The 22,278-nt window shown below is 53.0% G+C and overlaps 1 protein-coding gene across 5 annotated transcripts in view; it reads right to left on the reverse strand.

The window, feature by feature from the left end:
- The window catches only part of CYRIA (CYFIP related Rac1 interactor A), a 108,430-nt gene that overhangs the window by 85,207 nt on the left and 945 nt on the right, over nucleotides 1-22,278 (reverse strand). For 4 of the 5 annotated variants that reach the window (XM_037813232.1, XM_037813235.1, XM_037813231.1 and 1 more), the window contains exon 2: nucleotides 11,486-11,619. The gene's annotated coding sequence lies outside the window, so the exon portion shown is untranslated. Of the gene's footprint in view, nucleotides 1-11,485; nucleotides 11,620-15,035; nucleotides 22,268-22,278 lie in introns of those variants that run through there. The other variant, XM_037813233.1, reaches the window with a different exon arrangement.

Here is a 22,278-nt window from a genome sequence, read left to right on the forward strand (position 1 = left end):
AGATCAGGGCGAAGCTCATGCACTCATGGGTTCAGAGGCGACGGGGTGGGGGTGAGGGTGGCAAGCGTGAGGCCTTCAGGAGGCAGGGCCCTGAGCCCCAGCCACGCAGGAGCTGCCCTCCGATCCCCAGAGCCGGGTCCCGGGCTTCTGCTTCTGGACTGTTGCATCCACTGCCTCCTCTTTATTCCCGCTGCCGCTGCCCTATTTAGGCCCTATTATCTTTCTCCTGACCTGCTTTGCACACACAGCTATTATTGCATCACTCCATGGCTCCAAAACATTCCATCATTTCCCCACTGCCTAAGAATTAGAGCCCAAGCGCTAATTTCCAAGGCCTTCTTTCCTTGGGTCCCTAGCCAAAATTCTAGTCTCTCCCTCCCATCCAGCTCAGGCCCCCTTCCCACCCATATACTCTTAACAATTCTATGTCCCTCACCCTAAAATACTTTCCAACTCCAACTCCTCCATTCCAAATCCTATTCATCCTCCAGGACCAAATTAAAAGCCACTTCAGCCACAGAGTCAATCTTATTTCCCACGAAAATTCCAATGTCCTTTGAACCCCCATAGATTTACTATACTTTGATCAACTTCTTGTGTTATAACAGATTCTATACACCTTGCTCTTCTCTTTAGACTGTAGCATCCTTGAGGCAAGAAGTGTGCCCAATTTACCTTCACATACCCATTGGATCCAGCATAATTCCTGATACACAGCAGGTACTGCCTAACATTACGTAAGTAAACTAGTGGCTGTGGCTCCAGAATTGCAGAAATAAAGCCATTCTGAGGGAGACACAGCTATATAAATGGACCACGTCAAAACAGCAAGCCTCAGAGATGTTGCAGGCTCAGTTCCAGACCACCACAGGAAAACAAATAGTGCAAAAAGGAGAGTCACGAGAAGTTTTTGCTTCCCGGTGCACATAAAAGTTATGTTTATGCTATACTGTCATCTATTAAGTGTGCAATAGCATTATGTCTAAAAAAAAAAAAAACACAATGTACAGACCTTAATTAAAATGTGACAGAGACATGAAGTGAGCACAGGCTGTTGGAAAAATGGTGCTGACACTTGCTCGATGCAGGGTTGCTACCAACCTTCAATTTATAAAAACCACAACAGCTGTGAAGCGCAATGAAGCAAAGCGCAATAAAATGAGGTATGCGTGTTCAGCGTAGAAGAGCCTCGCTAGAGGAACATACAGAATGCACTGGAAAAGTACTGGGTGGGATCAGGGCCTGAAGGAGGACACCGCTGGCCCCCATGTTGCTAAACCCAACAGCCAATTCCCAGTCCTCATCTTTACCAGACCAATCAGCACCCTTTCTAGACTTTATTACTGGACCTGTGGGAGGTCATGGTCTCTTAATTTCTCTTCCAGTTAATGACCGTGCTTTCTCAGTCTCTTTTGCTGGTTCCTATTCCTTTTCCAAAATTCTTAAAACTGGCATTCCTTTGGAATCAGCCCTTAGACTTCTCCACCAGGACCCATTCCTTTGTCGAGCTCTCCTAGTTTCAGGGCTTTTCATATCATCTATATTTTGATATTTCCAGCTCTGACCTCTCCCTTGCCTGCAATAACCGACAGCCGACTCGGACCCCACGCTTGGGTGTCTAACTCAAACTCACCGTGGCCCACGGCTGAGCACCTGGTCTCCCTTCCCGAGCTGGCTTCGCCCACATTCTTTCTCATCGCAGTTAACGACATTTCCATTCTTCCCGTTCCTCGGGACAACACTGAGTCATCCTTGCCTCCTCTTTATTTCACATCCCTCATCCAATCCTCCAGGAAATCCTTTTGGCTTTACCTGTAACACAGATCCCGCCTCCATCCACATCCCCCATTACTCAGCCCAGCTGAAGGGCTGCAGGCGCTTCCCAGGGGGTCTCCCCACTTCTACCCCTGTCCCCCGAAGGCCGTCTGCCCACACGGCGGCCAGACTAACGCTACTCCAACATGGTCTGATCGCACCCCTGCTCTGCTCCCAACCCACCACGCCTCCCCTCTCACTCGGACTAAGGGCCACAGTCGTCACACTGCCCTCACGTCCCCACCCGACAGCCTCGGAGGTCACCGGCACTGCCCCCTCCTCCGGAGCTCTGGGCTCCACCACACCGGCCTCTCCTTTTCCCTCTCATCCATCAGCCACACTCTGCTGGCCTTTCCCACCCCCGGAACCCGTTTCTCCATGTAGGTGTATGCTCCTATTTTTTTTTGGAATATCTTGCTCGAATGTCCCCGTTTCCATGAAATCTGTGCTGACCACCCTTTGTAGCTGGAACCCACCTCCAGCGTGCAAATCCCTTTTGCTCCACTCCATTTCTCCCCCTTGTTCTTCTGACCTTCTAACTCACTAGAAGGCAAGATACGTTACTTTATTACCTTCACTTTAAAGGTATCATATTATTTTATTGCCAACTTTTCTTTTTTCACTGAAGTATCATATCCCTAGTGCCTGGAACTCTGACTCACGGCAGGAAAGAATGACTTGGGCAGTGGTCTCTGAACTGGGGCTTAAATGATGAACAGAATGTCGCTCGTCTTCATTTGGAGAAAGGCTGCCGGACGGCACTCGTAGGCTGGGGGAGCCACCGAGCCAAGACGGAAGGGATAACCTCTTCACCACCTTAAGAGGAAGGTTTCTTTATTCAGCCCTACTTTATAACAGCTGCCCTGGACTGTATGATAACTCTAAAAGGACACAGTTGGGCAGCTTCTGACTTGCCCAAAGAAAAGCAAGGGGCTTCAATGTACAGCTATTTTTTTAACACACAAGTTGGAAATGAAACATACCAGAGTTGGTAAGTACTTACATATGAGCATTCCCTCTACAACTCTGTTTAAATTATATATTTTTACTTTTTATGCTAAAGTATTACCATGATAAATATCCCAAATTCCGTCCATATTAGCCCATAATTAGACGTCCTATTAAGTCTGTTCAGGGCCAGGTCAATGTCAGTCTTGTTCTGACATTGACCCACATATGTTAAGCGTCTTTAAATCATCTGTTCAAGGAATGAAGAAATGAATGATGCCTTCTGAAGGCCCCTGTTGGGAGCAACTCCAGGATATAGGAATGTGCTCTGAGTACACCACCGGACTAGTCCTGGAGGCGGAAAAGCATTCGCCATCACTCTTCTCCCAGAGCCTGGCACCGTGTCCAGCTTCGATGCACTCGATAAGTATTTGCTGGCTAAAAGCTGACTCCATCTCTCTGCAGGCTGGGAGGGTTAAAGGGTACACCCCATGTCCTGGCTCCCTGAAGCAGCATCTCGGGGTTCTTTACCCTGTTGGTTGGCTCCAAGGCAGGGAGCTGACATGGGGTGACGGTGGACACCCACCAAGCTGCCGATACACCCCGTCACCCAGGGAGGCTGGCCCTGAGACCAGAAAGGCTCCAGCCTGAGATCACTTGAGTGGCTGCACTGAGTCACTGGAGTCTAAAACAAGGGCGTCACCAGGCCAGGGTGGCTCCAGGGCCCGCTGGCGAGGACGCGGCAGCTGCTTTGAAGTGTGACCTCACTCTGTTCCAGCTACAGTGGCCATTTCTTCTTCGGACACCCCCTGGCATGTGTCCGAAGATATAAGAAAAAAAAAAGGCCACATGGCAAAGGCCCTGTCCTCAGATGATTTAAATCTAGTTGGGAAAATGGGAAAAGTCCATGTACACACACACACACACACACACACACACAGCAGCTGTTCTTAATGCTTTGTGACAAATGCCAGATGAATAAGAATTCAGAGTGGCCAAAATGGTAAGGCCGGCTGTGTTCAGGAAGGCCTCAAAGAAGTCACCATGTAGCTCCGTTTTTCTCTCTGAGCCTCAGTGTCCCATCTGTGAAGTAAATGCTTGGTCTAAATCAGATTTTTCCAACCACATGGCAAAGCTGTGCTGATCTATGTCTCCAGTGGGGGGGGGAGCAGCTGGTGGGTTCGGGGTGACCAGAGCCCTGGGCCACTCCCTTCTGACCACAATGGTGTCATCCACTTCCCCCACGTGCTGGACAAGTAAAACCACTTTCCACGCAGCCAGGTCCACGACACGCTGAATACCCCTAGTCCAGACAGCTGCCACGAGGGGCATCTGTGAGGGGGACCTTCAGTGTTGCCCTGGAAACAGAGAGGGTCCGAACTGGCCAAAACCACGTGCTACAGAGCCTCAGCCGCTTCCCCCCAGCTCGCCCCGGCCACTCGCGGCCACCCTCACTCCTGTCCGGACGCCCTGCCCTCTCCTCCATCTCTGAATCTGCCAAGGACTCTGGCCTCAGCTCTCTCCACTTTCTTTCCCTTCTGCTTTGAACACCCGCACGCTTCCTTCGGGTGTGGACAGAGCCCACCCCTCAGTCTGCTGTCCCTGAATAACCCACTATCCAGCTTTACTGTTTCCTCATAGTACTCAGCACTGCCCAACATTAATATGCAAATATATATGCAAATATAAATGCAAATATATACGTATGCATCAAAGTGATAAAAGCACGAGGTTTGTTTGGTTCAATGCCAGAAACACAGTCAGTTGTCAATAAATATCTGTTGACCAAATGAAAGGATGGATGGATGGATGGATGGACAGATGGACGGACGGATGGACGGATGGACGGACGGATGGACGGATGGACCAGGCCCAGTCATCCCAGCCCCAACGCTGCCGTGCGTGTCCCGAGGGAGGAGTAGCGAGCTGGTCTTGGGGAGAAGTGACTGTGGGTGTGTGTGTGGGGGGGTGGGAAGGCCTCACACGGGAGCCTGAGCTCCCCCCACTCTGCACACAAGCTGCAGGGCTGGGGGGTGGGGAGGGTCAGTGCGGTAGGGGGTCACCCCTCTGGCCAGCAGGGCTACCTTCACACGGCCACCTTGAGCCACCTGTCGTGTTTTCATTAATACAAATCTTGGTCCACTTCGGCCCCCGGCGGCCAGGACATACAGCGTCCTCAGGAACCCAAGTTGGGCCCGGCCAGGCTTCATGCCCGTCCACCAGCCACACCACCAAGTCTGCAGAGCACCCAGAGCCTCGGCTCCCTCCTCCACAAAAGGGGCAGAAATAACAAGCCGTGGTTCGCAGAACTGCTGGGAAGACCCAGGGGTTGCCACGGGGGCAGGCCGCCCGCAAATCCAGGCAACTGCCCCAGACTGGATCCTGGGAGCTGCACACAGACCGCGTCAGCCCACGAGCACCAGCAAAGGGGAGTGAGTAACATGTAAATAATGGTTGTATTTTCACTGTTATTACTAAAACATGCCATTTTAAACGTGCCATTTTGTCTTGCAAAAAGCTATTAATCCTGGTGACAAAAGAATTCGATGTCAGAGTGGATGCTGAAATGTCTAGACGCTCAGGATGAGACTATTTAAGTGTATTGGAGAAAAGGTAAATCTCAATTATAGAATATAAAGTAGACTGGTGTTTTATTATTTTCAGGCTCATATTGTCGTTCGCACTGGTCTCGCAGAGCGGGATCAAATCGGGGTTTCAGGGAGAAATAGAGAACGACGGTTTGCCATGACCCCCCAGGGAATATTCTATGTGAACGAGGCGTCTCCAACCGCATGCGTTCCCTGGTAAGAGGGATGTCTGTCCCTCAACCCCCCCGCCACCTCGCCTCTCGGGCCCTCTCCCCGTAACCTGGCCCTGAAGGTGTTTCCTGAGCTGTTTTCACAGCGAGGCCTCAGACTTGCATGCTGCCTGAGCACACCTGAGCCAGCCACACACAGACGCACCTGGAGGCCCCAGGTATGTGCAGGCAAGGGCTCAGGGCGCCCGCTGAGCCTCACTGGGCATTCCTCAGGAGCCCCTGCCACGTCCCCACAGTGGTGAGAAGCCCATGGCCACATCCAGAACAGACATGGACTCTCCCGAGTGTGACCACAAGGCCGCTGGCCCAGCAAGCCCACCCAGCCCCTCAGCTGCAACTCTCACAGCCCAGCCTTGCCCAGACCTCATTCCTGACATTTGCTCTCCCTTTCCAAAGGACTAGAGACACAGAGAATCGTTCCCAATGAGTAGCCGTGGCCTGAGGCGTGTCTAGGCTCAGGAGAGGCCTGCGCTCTCACTGGGCAGGCACGGCTCTCACGCTTTTTGTGTGCCCCTCATTAAGTCATCCGGCGACTCTCTGGGGAAGTCCTGATGACTATCATCCACGTTTTGCAGGTGTGAGCGTGAGGCACAGAGACACTGAGCGACTTGCCCAAAGCCACACAGCAAGAGCGAAGGGATGGCGGCTCACGGGTGCAGCTGTCTGGGAGAAGAGCCACCGAAAGCTATGACTTCCGCCACACGCACCACATGGCCCTTGGCCCTTCCTCCAATCGTGGTGCCTGGTTTTCTCCAAATTTAGGAGCCTCCCACTGCTCCTGGAAGAGCAGAGTGTGGGGGGGAAGCGAGAGAGGGGAGAGAGAGGGAGGGAGGGAGGGAGAGGGAGGGAGGGAGGGAGGGGGAGAGAAAGGGAGGGAGAGAGCACGTGCAAGCAATGAGGAAAGACAAATGTATTGAACCGTCCCAGAGAATGATGCCACCAAGGTCAAACACGGCGTTACTCCTGTCCCGGCCAAGGCTGTCATCCCTGCTGGGCCCGGGGTCAGGTGCGCCACGAGGGTCTCTGCTGTGAGGACACAAGGTCCAACATAAGGAAAGAAAAAAGGCTTCAGAGATGCGATTTTATTTGAATTTAAGAAATAAATCTAGAAAATCTGTTTCTCTCTCTAGCACACAGTTATAATATATGCTTTGCCAAATATTCTAGTCTTAAATAGACTAGCAGGGAACATTAATTATATCTGACTTTCTTGGGTTCCCAGAGAATTGGCATAGCTGGGACTTCATGTATGTATTCAGAGCAACCAGCATTACTGAATACTGACTGCGTACCAGGCTTTCAGGATACGGGGGTAAGGGACACAGCATTCCCTCCATTTCTGTGTAGTGTGCCTCACCAAGACACCAGTAACACCAGGTCTAAGCTCAATTCCTAGGATACCATCAAAGGTTATTCTGCCAAGAACATGAGAGACACAAGTTCTCCAGGTTTTGGGGGCAGGAGGGGACCCCACTCCTTCCCCAGCTACTGTGCAGCCTGCACACCCCCTCCTCCAGGGGTGGGGGAGGCGGCCGATATGGGGCTTGGACAGACAACCCATTGAGCGAACCGAATGTGAGTAGCATAAAGAACGCCACTTGCCAGCAGAAACTTCAGGAAGTATTTCAAGGTTCTGCCACCTGGCTCACCTTCCCCTCCGTCGGGAGAACAGCACGTCCCGAGAAGCAGCTGCTCTGTCAGCACTGGTTCCAGGATGAGAAGAAACGCGGAGAGCAGCACAGAAGCCAACCTGCAGCCCCGGAGTGTGGCCTAAGCCAGATGTTTGTGGCTTTCGACCATGGAGATCTGGGGGTTATTTCTTACCACAGCAAAACTGCCTAACACACTGTATCTTCCCAGATTAAATCATTTCATCTTCTCAGGTATTATGTTGAAGTCAGCAAAGAAGGGATTCTGTCCATTTTATGGAGATAGTCCCTATGACCTGAGACTCGTGACATGTTTGCCCAGAAGCAAACAGCAAAGGGAAGACAGTGAAAGGAACAAAATTGTATATTTTATCACAGCAGACGGTGATTAAAAGCAAGACCGGTTCATCTTTAAGGTAACAATCCCTTCTGCAAATGGCAGATCTACTAAGATGCTGGCAAGTCATAAGAGTCACTGCTCTGTGCACCAGTTCCCGAGCTCAGGGATGATGCCCCAAAGGGCACATGTCATCCAATGAAGAAAAGCAGAAGTGAAGGGCAGAGCTTCCAGCCCCATCACACTAGCTGGGCTCCTGGCCTCAGCTCTTCCTCCCCAAGGCCGAGGGGCTCTGCCGGGTTCCAGGAGAGTCTCTGGGGAGATGGGCTGCCGTCCCCCTGCATGGGCAGGCTTCCCAAGCGGGACAGACAAGCTTTGGAGCATCCACCTGGCAAACCACCCCAGAAGGCCCCAGAAGGCACGGAACCGGCCCGGAGAAAGGCAACTGTGGAAGGGCATGGAATTGCACCAGGAAAACAGATTTAAAGGGCCCTGGCCTGGATACCCAAGCAGCAAGCCTGCCGTCCAGGGCAGAGGCTCACAGCGACAGATACAAACACTGAGTGACTGATTCGATTTTCTTGTCCCATTGTTTTAAATTCAAACCGTGGTGTTCTTTTTCCTTTGAAGTATTCTCTTCTTTTTCTCTAACTTTCTCCTTTTAAAAAAGCTTTTATTTCCACAGGGGCGAGTGAATCACCTTAATCATTTATTTAGACACATTTCAGGCTGGCTCTATCAGCTGCGTCCCGGCATGCTGACATATATGGAAGGCTCTCTGCAGCAGCTAAGCTTTTCACCAGAAAACTCAACTTGCAACAGTTATTTTTGGAGGGTCTGGGGGTGTTGGCACCCTGAGTGTGGCTTCCCACGACAATTCACAGTGTTGGTTTCCTACCCTGGCCCAAGCCGGGCTGCCTCTCGCCACCTCCCACCACCTCCTGCCCCCACGTGTCCGCAGGGTGGGTTTCGGGTAGCACCCAAGCCCCCTGTCGCCTGGGCTCCGGCCTCGGCTCCTCCTCCACCGTGTTACATCCACCAGCCAGAGCAGGGGGCCCCCCCCAAGGTACACATGCCGTTTTTGAAGCAGCACCCCGAAACACAGAAACCAAGCACTACATCTAAAATCAGGAAAAGCAATTTGGAAAGCTGGATGGACGCCCAGGCCGGCGGTCGGACACAAACCAGAAGCAGTGTGTGTAAAACACGAGCTGTGAACAAAAGTTCAACTTCGTCCAGAACCTTTCACCAGACACCACTTGAAAACAGAGGTCCCACGTGTGATTAACACCTTGCAAACTGTACAGCGCTTTTAACTTGCATTCAAAGCCTGTTACTTCAGGGTGACCCTGAGATTGGGGGTGGGGTGGGGAGCAGGAACCACCACTGCCCATCTGTGGACAAGGTGAGGGGATCCTGGCGGGGGGCGGGTGTGGCTGGCGATGAGACTCAGGTCCTCGGCAGGGACAGAATTAACCCTCCTTCTTTTAATGTCAGATTTGTGAAATCTTTCCTCCTTTAAAAACAGCAAGACGTCTGGGAGATCAGGAAGACCAAGTCTTCCCATCTCAAGCGGTGAAGAAAGTTCCTTCAAACCAGGCACATCAGCCTGGCAGCTCCACGTGGGCAGCACACATCGGCTGTGTCCACCTGAGCACCTGAAACAAAACCTGCCAGAGGATATCCTCAGTCCGTATTTGCTGAATTGTTAAAAGGCAAGCCTTTTCTTTTCCCTTGTTTTTAAAAATTTTAACACTCTACCACCTGACACCCAGCTGGAAGGGCTGACTGCCCCTCAACTGTCTTCAGTGAACACATCTGCAAGTTTATAACCGTGTTGTACACTCACTGCCACGCACCTCCTCTTGGGCGAAGACCCCGTCTCAGCACTCTCATCAGAATTCCCCAACATTGTCCCACAAACTGCAGGATGTCCTCCAGCTCCAGCTTCCACTCCCCAGCCCACAACGTGCTGACTGAGGGGTGTGGGGTTCCCAAGGGCGGTGGCTCTGCCACTGAAGGGGAGGGACACACTGCGAGGCCACTGCCCGACGGGTCTCCAGATGCCACCTGCTTTGGCTCGGCTCTGCCCTCTTTGCTCCCCTGGCTGAACCCAACTGCAGTCCCTGTGGTTTTTTTTCCCTGCCTCGGAAGAAACCCAAGCTGCTCAGAGAGCAGAGTTCTGCTCTGTGAGGGGAAATTCCCTGCCAGGGGAGAATGCTCTTTTTTCAGAAAGGTCTCCAGGGACAAAAGCCTTCCCCTCGGGTCCCCAGGGCTCTCCTGCTACCCTCTGAGTCAGCACAGCGGTGAGCGGAAAGTCCTGGCCTGACACACTCGGAGGGTTTCTCGAGGGCTCCTCGTTCTAGCCTGTGGTCACTTCCTACACACGACTCCCTGCAGGGAGAGGGCGGCCTGAGAGTCCCCGGGGCTTTCTAGAGAACTCCCTTCCGCTTGGCTCCAGTTAACACTCTCCTCTCCACGGCTCTCACTTCCTGCTTTTTCCTGGCGCCAGGTTCTGCCCCTACCTTGTCCAAAGGCATCCCAGAAAATAACTGGCGGTTTGGGGTTCAGAGCCGGCGTCCGTCCCAAATTGCCTCTTTCATCAAAAGAATTGCAAATACCCTTCAACCAGGCCTCGAAGAAGCCAGTTATCCCTAAAGCAGACCTGCCCCAGGCCACATCAGGCCTACAGAAGCACGGACCTCCCGCACGGGCTGGGGGCCTTCTCTACAGGGTGCGCGGGCCAGCGCTGGGGGACACCAGTGCACTGGAGACGGCAAAATGCAGCCAGGTTCTCAGCTGGGGGGCCCAGCGGGGCACTGGGATCGTGGGCCTGCCCCCCATCCACTTGTCCACTCATTTAGCCTCCTGGCCGTTCCTAGAGCATGCCAGGTACACCCCACGCCAGGCATCTGCACTTGCTGGGCCTTGGCCGGAACACGTTTGCCCTAGTTAGCTGCATGGCTCGTTTTCTCACCTCCTCCAGCTCTCACGCAAGTGTCACTTCCTCGTGTGGTCTTCTCCGACCACCTGATTTAAAACAGCGACTCTTTCCCCAAACGCCCCCTACGCACCCTCACCTGGACACCCGTCTCTGCTTCTGTTTCCCTCTTGGGACCACGCGTTCCATACCTTACTTGTTTACGTGTGGACAGCCCGTATTTCTCTGAGAGAAGATATGCTTCATGGAGGCAGGGAGTTTTGTCTGTTTAGTTCACTGGGGTGACCCCAGAAACAGATCCAGAGAAGAAGCTTGGCTCACTGTGGGCTCTCAATATCTACTGAATAAATGGACAGCCGGATGGATGGATGGATGGATGGACCAATGTGGAGCAGGGGTGGGAGCATGACTAGGAGGATATAACACAGAGCTGAGTCTCAGAGGGTGCACCTTTTGTGTGATGATGGGGAAACCATATTGCAGTTTTCTTTTCTGTAATATGCAGCTAATGCACGATATCTGTATGTCTGTGACGAGCCATGAAACTAACAAGGGAGTTGGGGCCGAGTAAAATGAGCCAGGGATGGTGCAGGCTGGGGCAGGGCGGGACGCGGCAGGAGAAGCAGCCTTTCTGCACAGCCAGCAGACGCAGTGAGGGCCGCGGAGGGCAGCAGTGGGAGCCCAGCGCCAGGACGTGCAGCGGGGGCCCCGGGCAAAATCCGGACGGCAGAGCATACTGTACGCTGTGCACTGTTAGGTCACAAAGCAAGTCACAGGGCTTCCTGTGCTCCCTGCCTCTGGGTAAACAACTGCTGCTCTCTGAGTCTCAATTTTGATCTCCAAAAAATGAACATGATCACCTCTTCTCCCATTTAATGACGCATGTGCAAGTTTCTAGAACAGTATCCGGCACTTTGGAAATGCAAAGAGAGAGTGTGTGAAATGGAAATAGAGTATATTCTCTGCATGGAGCTTACCTCAGGGCAGGGAGGACTCTGGGACTCCAGGAGGCAAAGGAATCAGGCGAGGACGACTTTTCTGAGACACACGTGGAATCGTGACAGGGAAGGGAGTTTATTCTCCTCCTTTGTGGTCTGGCAGCACTGCGGGCCTGTGGAAGGCAAAGCGTGGGACTTGGAGGGCTGGGCAGACTTGAGCTGAAACTCTGGCTCCCATTTAGTCAAACACCTTAAAACAAGCTGCTGTTTGTTTGTTTTTAACCCTTCTTAGCTTCTGTAACTTTATCTTCAAAACAGGACTAAAAACACTAACCTGATAAGTTTGTAGGATGAGAAATATATACAAAGGGGCTGGCAAAATAGTTAGAATTAACAGGTGCTAAATGCATGTGGGATAGTGGGGTTCATTATTATTAATATAATTTAAAACTTAGGAATATCTTGGAAATAGAGGTACTGTGATAGTAGCGGGTACCCCACAAATCACTAGGTAAAAAAAATAATCCACACGTGCCTACCATGAGATAGGAAGTGCGCTGGAGCTATTTTAGTTTGCATGAGCCACTCAAGCTGTTTCCTGAATTTGAAATTTAAGATAAATTTGCACAACCCACAGCCTTCCCAGCAGGCTCCTGAGTGCACAGATAGAGAGGGAGGCGAGGGCTGGAGCCTGACACCCAGGGGTCAAAGGGAGGGGGCATGGGCGATGCACAGGGCTGCCCACTCACCCCTTCATGTGGGGGGATGCGCCGCTGGCCCAGAGGGACAGGGCTCTCAGTTCCAGCGGCCACAGCCTCGCATCTCTTCCCAGCCCCAAGGGCTCCGGGCCGGAGGCTGCAGCCGGGCCCAGCCAACCCAGGAGCTGCCTGAGACCTCGTCTAGGCGGACGTGCTCTTTGGAGGTGGGGGAACTGAGGCTGGGAGAGGGAAGGGGCTTCCAGAAGTGAGGCAGTGTGCTGCTAGCAGCTGGGCTGCAGGCCCAGGAGCTCCTCGAGGCCTTTCCCGGTGCCGAGGAGGCAGTGTCCTGCAGACCCTCACACACTTCTGCTCCCCTGGCCCGGGGCCCCGGCATCCTCCCGAGCCCTGCTCCAGCCTGACCCAGAGGAAGGTGAGCATGGCGTCCACACGGAGCCAGGGCAGTCACGCTGTCACCGGGGCCCAGGCCACCTCACAGCTTCTCCTGCCGGTTTCTCCTCTCCCTCGCCTTCTTTTCCCTTCCAGAATCTTCTCCTGCCTTCCCCCAACTGACTATTCAGAAAACAGAAATATACTCTTTATCTGTTATTTTTTAAACCTGCGTTAGGTTTTACCTTGGTTTCTTTTTTACTCTTGTTTAAGTGTTATGTTCAAATGAGTTGAAACTTTTCAGAAATGCACAGGATAAGAGCTTACAAGTGTCTGTGTTTCTGAAGCAGAAGGATGAGACATTTCTCCCCAAGGAAACATAATTTAGCTGCGTCCTGCCTGTCACCCCCACTGCCTGTCCTGGTGGCCACTGGCCCCTGGAAGAGGAGATTCCCCACCCCAAGGGGCACGTCAGGAGGCGGCTCCTTCCACAGGTGCCCCAGAAGCCGGAGCCAGGGGAGAGGCAGCCGTGGGGCCCTGACGGGGAGGGAGCAGCTCAGCCACCCTGGGGGGGCCTCGGCGGACGGGCCAGAAGCCCCAGACGCACACACACACACGCACACACACACACGCACACATACACACAGGCCCATGCCATACTCACAACACAGACACATGCACCCCACACCCTCACCACACACACACACACACACACGCACACACACGCACACACAGGCCCATACCCTACTCACAACACACACACACACATGTACACAGACACATGCACCCCACACCCTCACCACACACACACACACGCACACACACGCGTGCACACACACAGGCCCATACCCTACTCACAACACAGACACATGCACCCCACACCTTCACCACACACACACACACATGCACACACACGCACACACAGGCCCATACCCTACTCACAACACACACACACACACACACAGGCACATTCACCCCACACCTTCACCACACACACACACACACCACTTACAACACACACACACAACCCTGCACTTTCACCACACACACACACACAGCAGACACACATGCACACAGCCACACACACATGCATACACCCCACACCTATATCCCACACACACCACTCACCACACACTCACACTCACACCCACTGCTATACCACACCCCCCACACCCACACACACATTCTCACACGCTCACACACACTCAAGCACTCACGTAGACTCACACACTAGCACACTCTCACACGCACTTGCACACCAGCCCGGGCCTCTGACACAGAAGGACCAGCCGTCCCCAGAGCAGCTCCCACCACCATGCGCCCTCCGGGAGCCACGTTTACAACCCCCCGGTGTCCCCAGCAGTCTGCGCAGACCCAGGCCTCCGGATCCTAAAACCTAGTGCCGCCTCCCCATCACGGACACCACCTGCAGCGGCCAGGCCCCTGTGCCTGCCATGACGTCCTGCTCCAGGTGGGCAGGTGAGGGCCTCGACAGAGGCAGAGCCATAAGCTTCTAAAACCCATCAGATTCTGAAAGAAATGCTAAACGTTCAGCCTGACAAAAGTCATAATTATAGTACATTAAGCATAAACTCAGGAAGAAAGCACGAGAGAGAGGAGGGTGGGAGGGAGGGAGGAAGGAGTGCGGGCAGCCCCCATCCCCGTCACCCAGCTCTGTCGTGCCACAGACGCCATTCCCACGAAGTCCTCCCCGGTCACATCCGGGCCCGGCCTCAGCTCTCCAGTAGGGAGCTCCCACCCTCCTTCCTGACAGCCCCTCCTGGCCCAGCACTCGCAGCGGGGGTCACCAGGGCCGTGAGGGCAGCAGAGGTGCTGGGGCCCGGGGAATCCCACACGACCGAGCGGAGACTATCCCAAGGTCAGCGGTGCTCAGGGAGCCTCTCCCTCCCCCCAATAGTGTGCGGGCAGGAGGGGCCCCAAGGATGCGGCCCAGTGGGCACAGGGTCATGGCCCCTGGGCACCCGCAGGGCTTCCCCCGGGGCACGGTGGTCTCTTTTGGAGCCCTGGCCGCCACTCCTAGAACCTCAGAGAGAGGAATAAACCATTTGCCAAGAAACTGAAGGCCCAGAGAAGGGAAGTCAGTCAGCAAGATAAGGGCAGACCCAAAATAAGAAGCAAGACCATCTTACACTCTGCTCAGGGCTTTTTCACTTCCCCATACTCACTCCCCAAACCCTGCTTCCTGCTCAGGAGGCTAAAAAGATGAACAGGATTTAAAAATTCCCTCTGTCCATCCCCTGGCCCCAAGGCCAGTGATGAAACTTCATCATGACACACACTAGATCGAAAATTCCCAGCTTATTTTTACTTCTAAGGATTTTTTAGAAATGACTTTGTCCCAATGTCACTTTGGAACCCACGCTTTAAAAAGGGAGTTTTGTTTTGGGGTACCATGCACAGTCATTTAATGTTTCCTTTTTTGTAACTGATAAACTATAAAACTGGCCATTATGTTTTTGATAAGTGTGAATGACCCCACCCACCTGACATCCCAAGGTGGGACAGTCGAAGGCGTCACGCACACCTTCCCACCCCAGGGTGCTTCTACTTCCCTCAGGCTTTTCAAACAGAGGCCCACAAACCCTCCTTCAAAAGCCACTGCTCAGACGCGCTTCCAAACTCAGAAGGTTCTGGATTTCACAAAGGTCAAGAGAGTGTGTGCATCTCCGCGTGTTCTGTACGTCCCCGTAGGGTCTGGGAACTCATCTTTCTGCAGCCAAACGGTTTCACCCTGCGTGTGATAAATAAAAACTAGGAGCAGCCTCATGTCAAAACAGGTCAGTTTCTGCCTCCAAATGAGTTATTACAAACTTTCCATTTTCAGAGTTTTTTGGATTTTGGGCTTGTAAATAAGGGAATGCATACCTGTCAGAGAAATAGCTTACAGACCCCATTTACTAGTTTGAACTCGTGACACTACAGAAAAAAAATACGCTTTGAAAATAAGAAAACAGCTTAGGGTGGGAGAACACTCAGCAGGTCTGACACTTGATCCTGTGGGAATCGGCATCTGCGGCCCCCCAGGAAACAGACCCCAGCTGGGCTCATTTCCAGCGGACGTTTGGGGACTCCGTCAGGGGGAAATTCAAGCGTGTGTCTGCCAGAGAAAGAAGAAGCTCCAAGGCCATTTTCCACCCAAAATAACAAATAAAGAGGAACCTGAGGAAGCAGCAGAAACTTTTCAAATAAATTTTCTTCAAAGATCATGTAAAAAGAGATACTGACGTTTAAGTTATTTAATCCTCACAATATCCTTGAGATACAAACATTATTCATCTTTGAAAACTTGGAGAGGTTAAGGAATCTCTCCAAGGGAAGAGCCAGGGATCCAACCCCGGTGTGTTTGGTTCCAGAGGCATGTCCACCCCCAAGCTCTGGAACATTCTAAAAGAGCTTCTGGGTGCACACTGAGCTCTCTGGAACCCCAGGGGCTGTGGTGGCCAAGTTCTCATCTCAGCCTTGGAGAAGCCATCACCCCCTGCCTCCCTCTCTCTTTCTAGACTTCAGTTCCGGAAGCTAAAGGAATTCAACTAGAGGTGCCCATCCAGCTCTGACAACACTGTCAACCTGTAAGCTGAGAACACGCTTCTCTTGTGTTGCCACAACCTCGAGCTGTCCCAGCGAGCAGCCTGAAAAGTAAGTTACACAAAACCTGCCTCCGTTGGGCGGGATCCACAGCCCAGCAAGACCATATGCTGCACACACGGGAGGCTCAGCTCACTGCTGCAGCCCTGAAGCAGCGGGCTGAGCAGCGGACAGCCGTGAAGGGCATCCGTCAAACACACACGTAAAGTCACGGGGACGCGCTTAAATCACCAGCTGCATTTTTGTTTCCAGTGGTAAGGTGTGAAGGCACAACCGGCTGGCAAGAATTTACTAACTCTTTGAGCTATTTTTTCCAAGACACGTGCATATCGGTTCCATGCTCTACACATAGGCACAGCTCTTATTTACGGTGCAGGTGACAGAGAGATTTGAAGGTTCAAATACCAGCAGTGCAACCTTCCTAACGAACTGACGACATGCACGTTCCTTCTCCAGCCTTAATTTCCTCATCCACAGAATGGGGATAATATGTTTCAAAAGCTGTTCAGAAGGTTGCTAAAGTGGATATTAATTGTTTATTATTATCCACATTGATAATTCCCACATCGTTCTGGAAGATGCTGCTCCTGCCCTTTCCTGCGGGGACATGAGACTCTGAGAGATGAAACGACTTGCCAAAGCTCAGGTTGCCTGAGAGCGGGCAGTGTGGCCACAGCACGCGGCTTCCCTGCCAGCCCAGTCAGCTCCCCGAACCAGCCTCCTATGTGTCCCTGGGAGGGCCTGTGTTTGCCTGCCAGTAGGAGTAAGAGAACTCAGTGGTGTGTTGCGTAGTTGTGAGTTCTCGAGCCTGGAAACCATCAAACCATTAAAAACACACACACATTAACTTAAAACAGACAAGCACACTGGCAGTCACCAAAACACCTCTGAGGTCCCACTCCCTCCGTCTCTGTGTTGGTGGAGACCCTGGGACACTGGGGACGTTTGTGAACGTCCTCCCCTGCCTCTGGCTCCACTGAGCTCCCGTGTCTCTCCTTGCCTCTTCCCCCGTCACTGGCCTTGACTCTCATTTATCAGGACACTCCGGCAGAAAGCGGCTCCCTTTCCGGGAGGGAGAGCAAGGCTTTGAAAATACGTTTGGCTCTCGCCCGCCCCAGCTCCCCAGCTCTCGGCAACCTTGCTAGCTGGGGCTGCCAGGTTTTGCTTCTTCACCTGTCGCCCAGGGAACAGAGCCCAAGGCTTGTTAGATCATCATGCTGGATGTAGAAGGACCCTCTTAAGCCACCCCATCTCCACAACAGTGAAACCGAAGCAAACAGACCCACCCTCGCCTACTTTTCTGATTCATGCTGCCTCTTCGTGCAAACCAGCAAGTGGAAGTCAGGTGTTCCACAGGCAACATTCCATGGCGAGAAAAATGGGCTTGGGTGCAACAGTTCAAACGACTACATTACCCTCTTCCCACGGTGCACTGCACTAGACGTGACTCTCGCCAAGCTCCGCTGGGACACACATTTACTCCTCCGACTCCCTTGTGGAGCGAAGGCTGCCTGAGGGCAGGGACAACTCTAAACTGCTCACTTTATCCACAACATCTAGTGCAGCCTAAGGCCAGAACCCAGCACACATTTGTTGAATGAATGAGCAATTCTATTTTTATGCTGGGCCCATCATAAAACTGCAATTAAACTCTTCGGGGCACTCCATTTCTCTGGTTTCATTTTAAAAATCTAATTATCTATGCCATACAGGATTTTTATTAGAAAGTGAAGTCATTAAGCAAGCAGACAGCAGCCTCAGGCCCGGAGACAACTGCAAACAGAGACTCGTCTGTCTGTAGAGCTAAGCTGGGCCCGGGAAACACCCAGCTGGCGAACATGGCACCCGGGTCCAACTCTTGGAGTCTCTGGGCCGTGGGGTCCTTAAGCCAAGAAAATTAGGCTTCTAAACTACCCAAGGAAGTTTAGTGGGCAATTCTACAATTGCTTTTCCAATACCTCCATTTTTCTAGAATGAGTGATACTGACAGACTGAATCCAAAGCAGCCTTGCACTTGGAGAGCCGTCAACATTTTACAACCTTGGATGCTTCTCCTGCCTCTAGATTTCTGAGCTGCAACCTTCATGTTTTCCATTCCCAAGTTCAGCTTAAAATCTTGGCCTGTCCAAGGGTTCTCTGTATGACAATGACGAACCAGCAGCCCATTCTTGGGCAAAGGAATCAACCTCTAGTGCCATGAAGCACATTTTCCTAACTCAGACACATCAAACTCCCCTTCTGTCCATCACTTAGAAGAGTATAATATCCACCAACTGCAGAAAGCCTTGTTAATGCCGTGCTGAGAGCAAAACTCTAATAAGGTCTCTAAATATTTACTATGAGTCTGAGTTACACCCCTGACCAGGTCCACCCTCATTAAAATCTGCTCATGTTGTCCAAGTGCAATTCTTGGAGGTCACTGACATGCCAGCCAAAGACAAGACAAGACTGTGCCACATGTGCAAAGAGCAGGCGGGACCCAGCTTTAAAGTCTGGCCCTGCCACTTACTAGCTGGCAGCTGCTGTTAAGTGACTTCACCTTTCTCAGTTTCCTTAACTATATAATGGGCATAATAATACTGTGCCATGCTGTCGTCACAATTTGAGAAAATGTTTATATGTGTATATGGTAACTTAAAACAAAAGGAAGCTAAACATGCCCAGGATGAAAAATATGAGACATTCATTTTAAGGGATTCTTGCAGGTAGTCACGTGTTTCTGAAAGTCAGGCATTTGTTGCCATTTTAAACTTGTCCCTTGGAGAAAAACAAAGGGTCACTTGATACCCAGTGTTGGTAATTCTGGCAGCTTATCCAGTTAGAGGTAACTCCAAGATTAAACCTCAGTGCTGGGAACCCGAGCCTGTGTAAGTTTTAACCCTCACAGATAATGAATGGACCCTGAAACCCAGAATTAGTCCAAGAGCTCCCCGCCAAGCTTCCGGAGGACCCACTGAGAGCGCTTCTTTAATCAATATAACTAAATAACAGCAAGTCTACCGAGAGGCAGGCACAGTGCTAGACCCCATAAATACATAACCTCACTTAATTCTTACAAGGCCAGCAGGAATATCCCCATTTAACAGATAAAAGAATTGAGGCTCAGAGAAGTTAGAGAACTCCTGCAGGATTCCACAGCTAGGAAGCAGCAGGAGAGGAATTTTAACTCATCTGACTCCAAAATACATTTTCTTTCCAATCATCATGTTGCCCTTCTCAGGCAATTCACACAGCCCCTGAGAAAGGATTTTTTTAGCCAAGATGAGATGGGAGCTAGAGGTTACTAGGAGTGGATCAGTTCAGCCTCAGAGAGGAAGGCTGGACAGGTGTCTCCTGCCCCGGCCCCCCAGGGCTGACTCGGGGGCTCTCCGGCCATCACCCCATAGCTGTGAGGGCTGCACTAAGGGCTTCCGAAGTGGACAGTGGTGGGACAAAGCACAGCCACTGGCTCAGCCGAAAGGCGACCCAGCCAGGCCCCGGCCTCTGAGCCCCCCTCACCCTGCCCTCCCTCATATCCACCCCGGCTGCCTGACGGGGAGCTCACCACGCCAGTCTTCACTGCAGGACTGTATTCTTTAAAAACAGAAAGACGGTCCATTTTGTATGCTGCAGTTCCCATTCCCCAGACTGTGTGTGGTACAGAGCAGCTGCTCAGTGATGCAAGACGCACCCAGGGGAAACGCAGTTGCCTTCAGGGAATCCCTCCAGCCAAGACACGTCCTGTCTTACTCATTCCTAAGCCAGGCCCCAGTCTCTGGGCAGCGGCTCAGTGGTCTCTGTAACACTGATCTCCCAACATTCTAGAACATCACAGACCCTGCAGGCCTTTAGCCTTTCAACCACTGCCCGAAGCTGTTGCGTTTCATCCAAAAAGAGCAACAGGTCGATGGTGCTGATCCCATTTTAAATACTGTGAGACTGAGGCCCACGCAGAACCAGCTTTCCCAAGGCCACGTCCGACAATGGGGCTGCTGCTTTACCCACTTACTATTAACAAAACTAGCTCATGGGCAGTGTGAGGAAAATAGGGGAGAGGGGGAGAGGGGAAAGGAGGAGAGTTTGAGATCAAGGGAAAAAGAAAAAAGGGAAGGGAGGGTGCAGCTTCACACGAGAGAGCTACTGGGGAGCTGACAGTCAGTGACCCCACCCTGGTCAGCTCTGGCCGCCTCCCCGAGGGTCTGCTCTGCTCTGAGTCCCCGGCTCATCCGGTTGCATCTAGGCCCTGAGTGGAGAGTAAAAGCAAACAAAATTCTTCTTGGTGCTGCGTGAAAACAGGAAGTCACAAGTGGCTTGGCTCTCCTCTCAGCTCGGTCCCTAACAGTTCAGGTCAAGGGTGCACCATGAGCTCGCCCCCAGAGGAGGGGTGGGAAACTGGGGAGCACTTTCCAGTGAGCCTTTCTGGAGCCCGGGTTTAGGGGGATGGGCTAAGGGAGGCTCTCATGTCCCTCTGGGACCAGAAAGCCTAGCAGGGTGAAAACAGAGGGAAGTCCACTTTTATAATCCAACCCCAACGCTTTCCCAGTCAGGCAACAGAAGCCATGGGGTGACTATGTGCTGGCCATCAGCGCAGCCTTGGGAACATAACTCAATCTCTCTGAGCTTAGTTTCCACATCTGCAAAGTGGGGGGCAGCCCCAGCCCCATGGAATTGTGAAGACGAAAAAAGGAAAGAACGTCGGAGAGGCCCCTCCACCAGGCTGCCTATTATTAGCCAGAGGCAGTGGACCACCTCCTGTGCCTGGGGGTGACACTGCCTCCTTCCCAGACCCCAGAGCAGGAGGCAGTGTGGGCAGGCCCCCCCACCCCCAGGAGCCCAGGGCAGGGGCTGAAGCCCTGCCAGCCCCCAGCCTGGGCCAAGCCCCATGTGGATGACTGTTGATTTCAGAGCAAGTAGCCAGGAGAAATTAGAGCCATAAAAGACAGGACAACAGACCAATAAAAACGAGCTCCCAGAAGAGTCAGAAGGAGGAAGAGAGGCAAAACTGTCACCATAGCAACAGGAGACAGTCAGAAACATGCAGGAAAAACAGCCCCTGCTCTGCCCCCTATCTTCATGCAAAGCGAGACCTCAGACCCCCCTGGGGGCACTGTGAAAGCCTCTGATCGCCCCTAAAACCCGTGGCCCCCTGGTCCATGCATCCAGCCTGGCCTGGCTCACGGCCACCGCCTCGAGCTGCCCCAGCACGGTCCCGGCCCTCTGCAGTCCCAGACCAGCCCTCTGTGCTCTGGGGACATGAGGCTGTGCAGATGGCCCCGGCCCTACCCAGAGGAGCCAGTGAATGGTGAGAGGGGGAAAGTTTCTGACAGAAAGAGGGGAGAGCTCCCGAGGGGTGGGGAGACCGAGGCCGCCAGGACCAGCCCCACATCCCCATCCCGGGCTCCCTGGGTGGTGGGTGGGGAAACACGGCTCAGGGGAAGAGACCCTGGCCCAGACCGTGGTCCCCATCAGTACCAGCCCCTCAGCCCCCAGCCCAGAGGCTCGGGGTGATTCTGGGGTCTGGGGGTGGGATTGGCAAATAGCCCTGGGCTCTGTGGACGCTGGCCAGCAAGCCAGGGCAGTGTGGAGGAGGACCTAAGAAGCGGCTGGCCCATTTGACAGAGGCGTTCTTGGTCCTACAGCTGGCGGGTGAGACAGGTGTCACCACCAAAAAAGCATGGCTGGCCTGGGCCCAGCCTTTGGGAAAGTGGGTCAAATTGTTCCCAAAGCTCAGGACCCAAAAAGTCCCTTTGGCCAGACTCAGGTCCTGGGAAGGAGCCGGGTGTTGGCACGGAGGGCTGGGTCCTAGGGACAGCAGCTTGCTGGCTGGCAGGTGGAGCAGAAGGGCCCAGGTGTGCAGGGGCTGGGGGAGGGGTCCTCCCCGCCTCTGGGGCTGGAGAGACTGATGGGGAGCTCTGCTGGTGGGAAGGGGGAAGCAGGGAGCTGGGGGCTCCTGGAAGAATGGGCTTTGGAGCTGGAGCGAGCGGTTGCGGTGAGCGGGTTGATGGGGAGAGGAACAGAGAGAAGGGGCAGGGGGCACAGAGACTGGACCCTCCCCCGCTTCTTCCCGCTCCCTGAGGCTCGCGGGGCTGGCATCGGGGCTGGGGGCGCTGGGCGGGCTCGCCGGGGCCCCCGTCCCGCCCTGCTGCGGCCGGCACCTCCCGA

Source organism: Choloepus didactylus, chromosome 20 (genome assembly GCF_015220235.1).
Source record: "Choloepus didactylus isolate mChoDid1 chromosome 20, mChoDid1.pri, whole genome shotgun sequence".
Taxonomy (NCBI): Eukaryota; Metazoa; Chordata; class Mammalia; order Pilosa; family Megalonychidae; genus Choloepus; species Choloepus didactylus.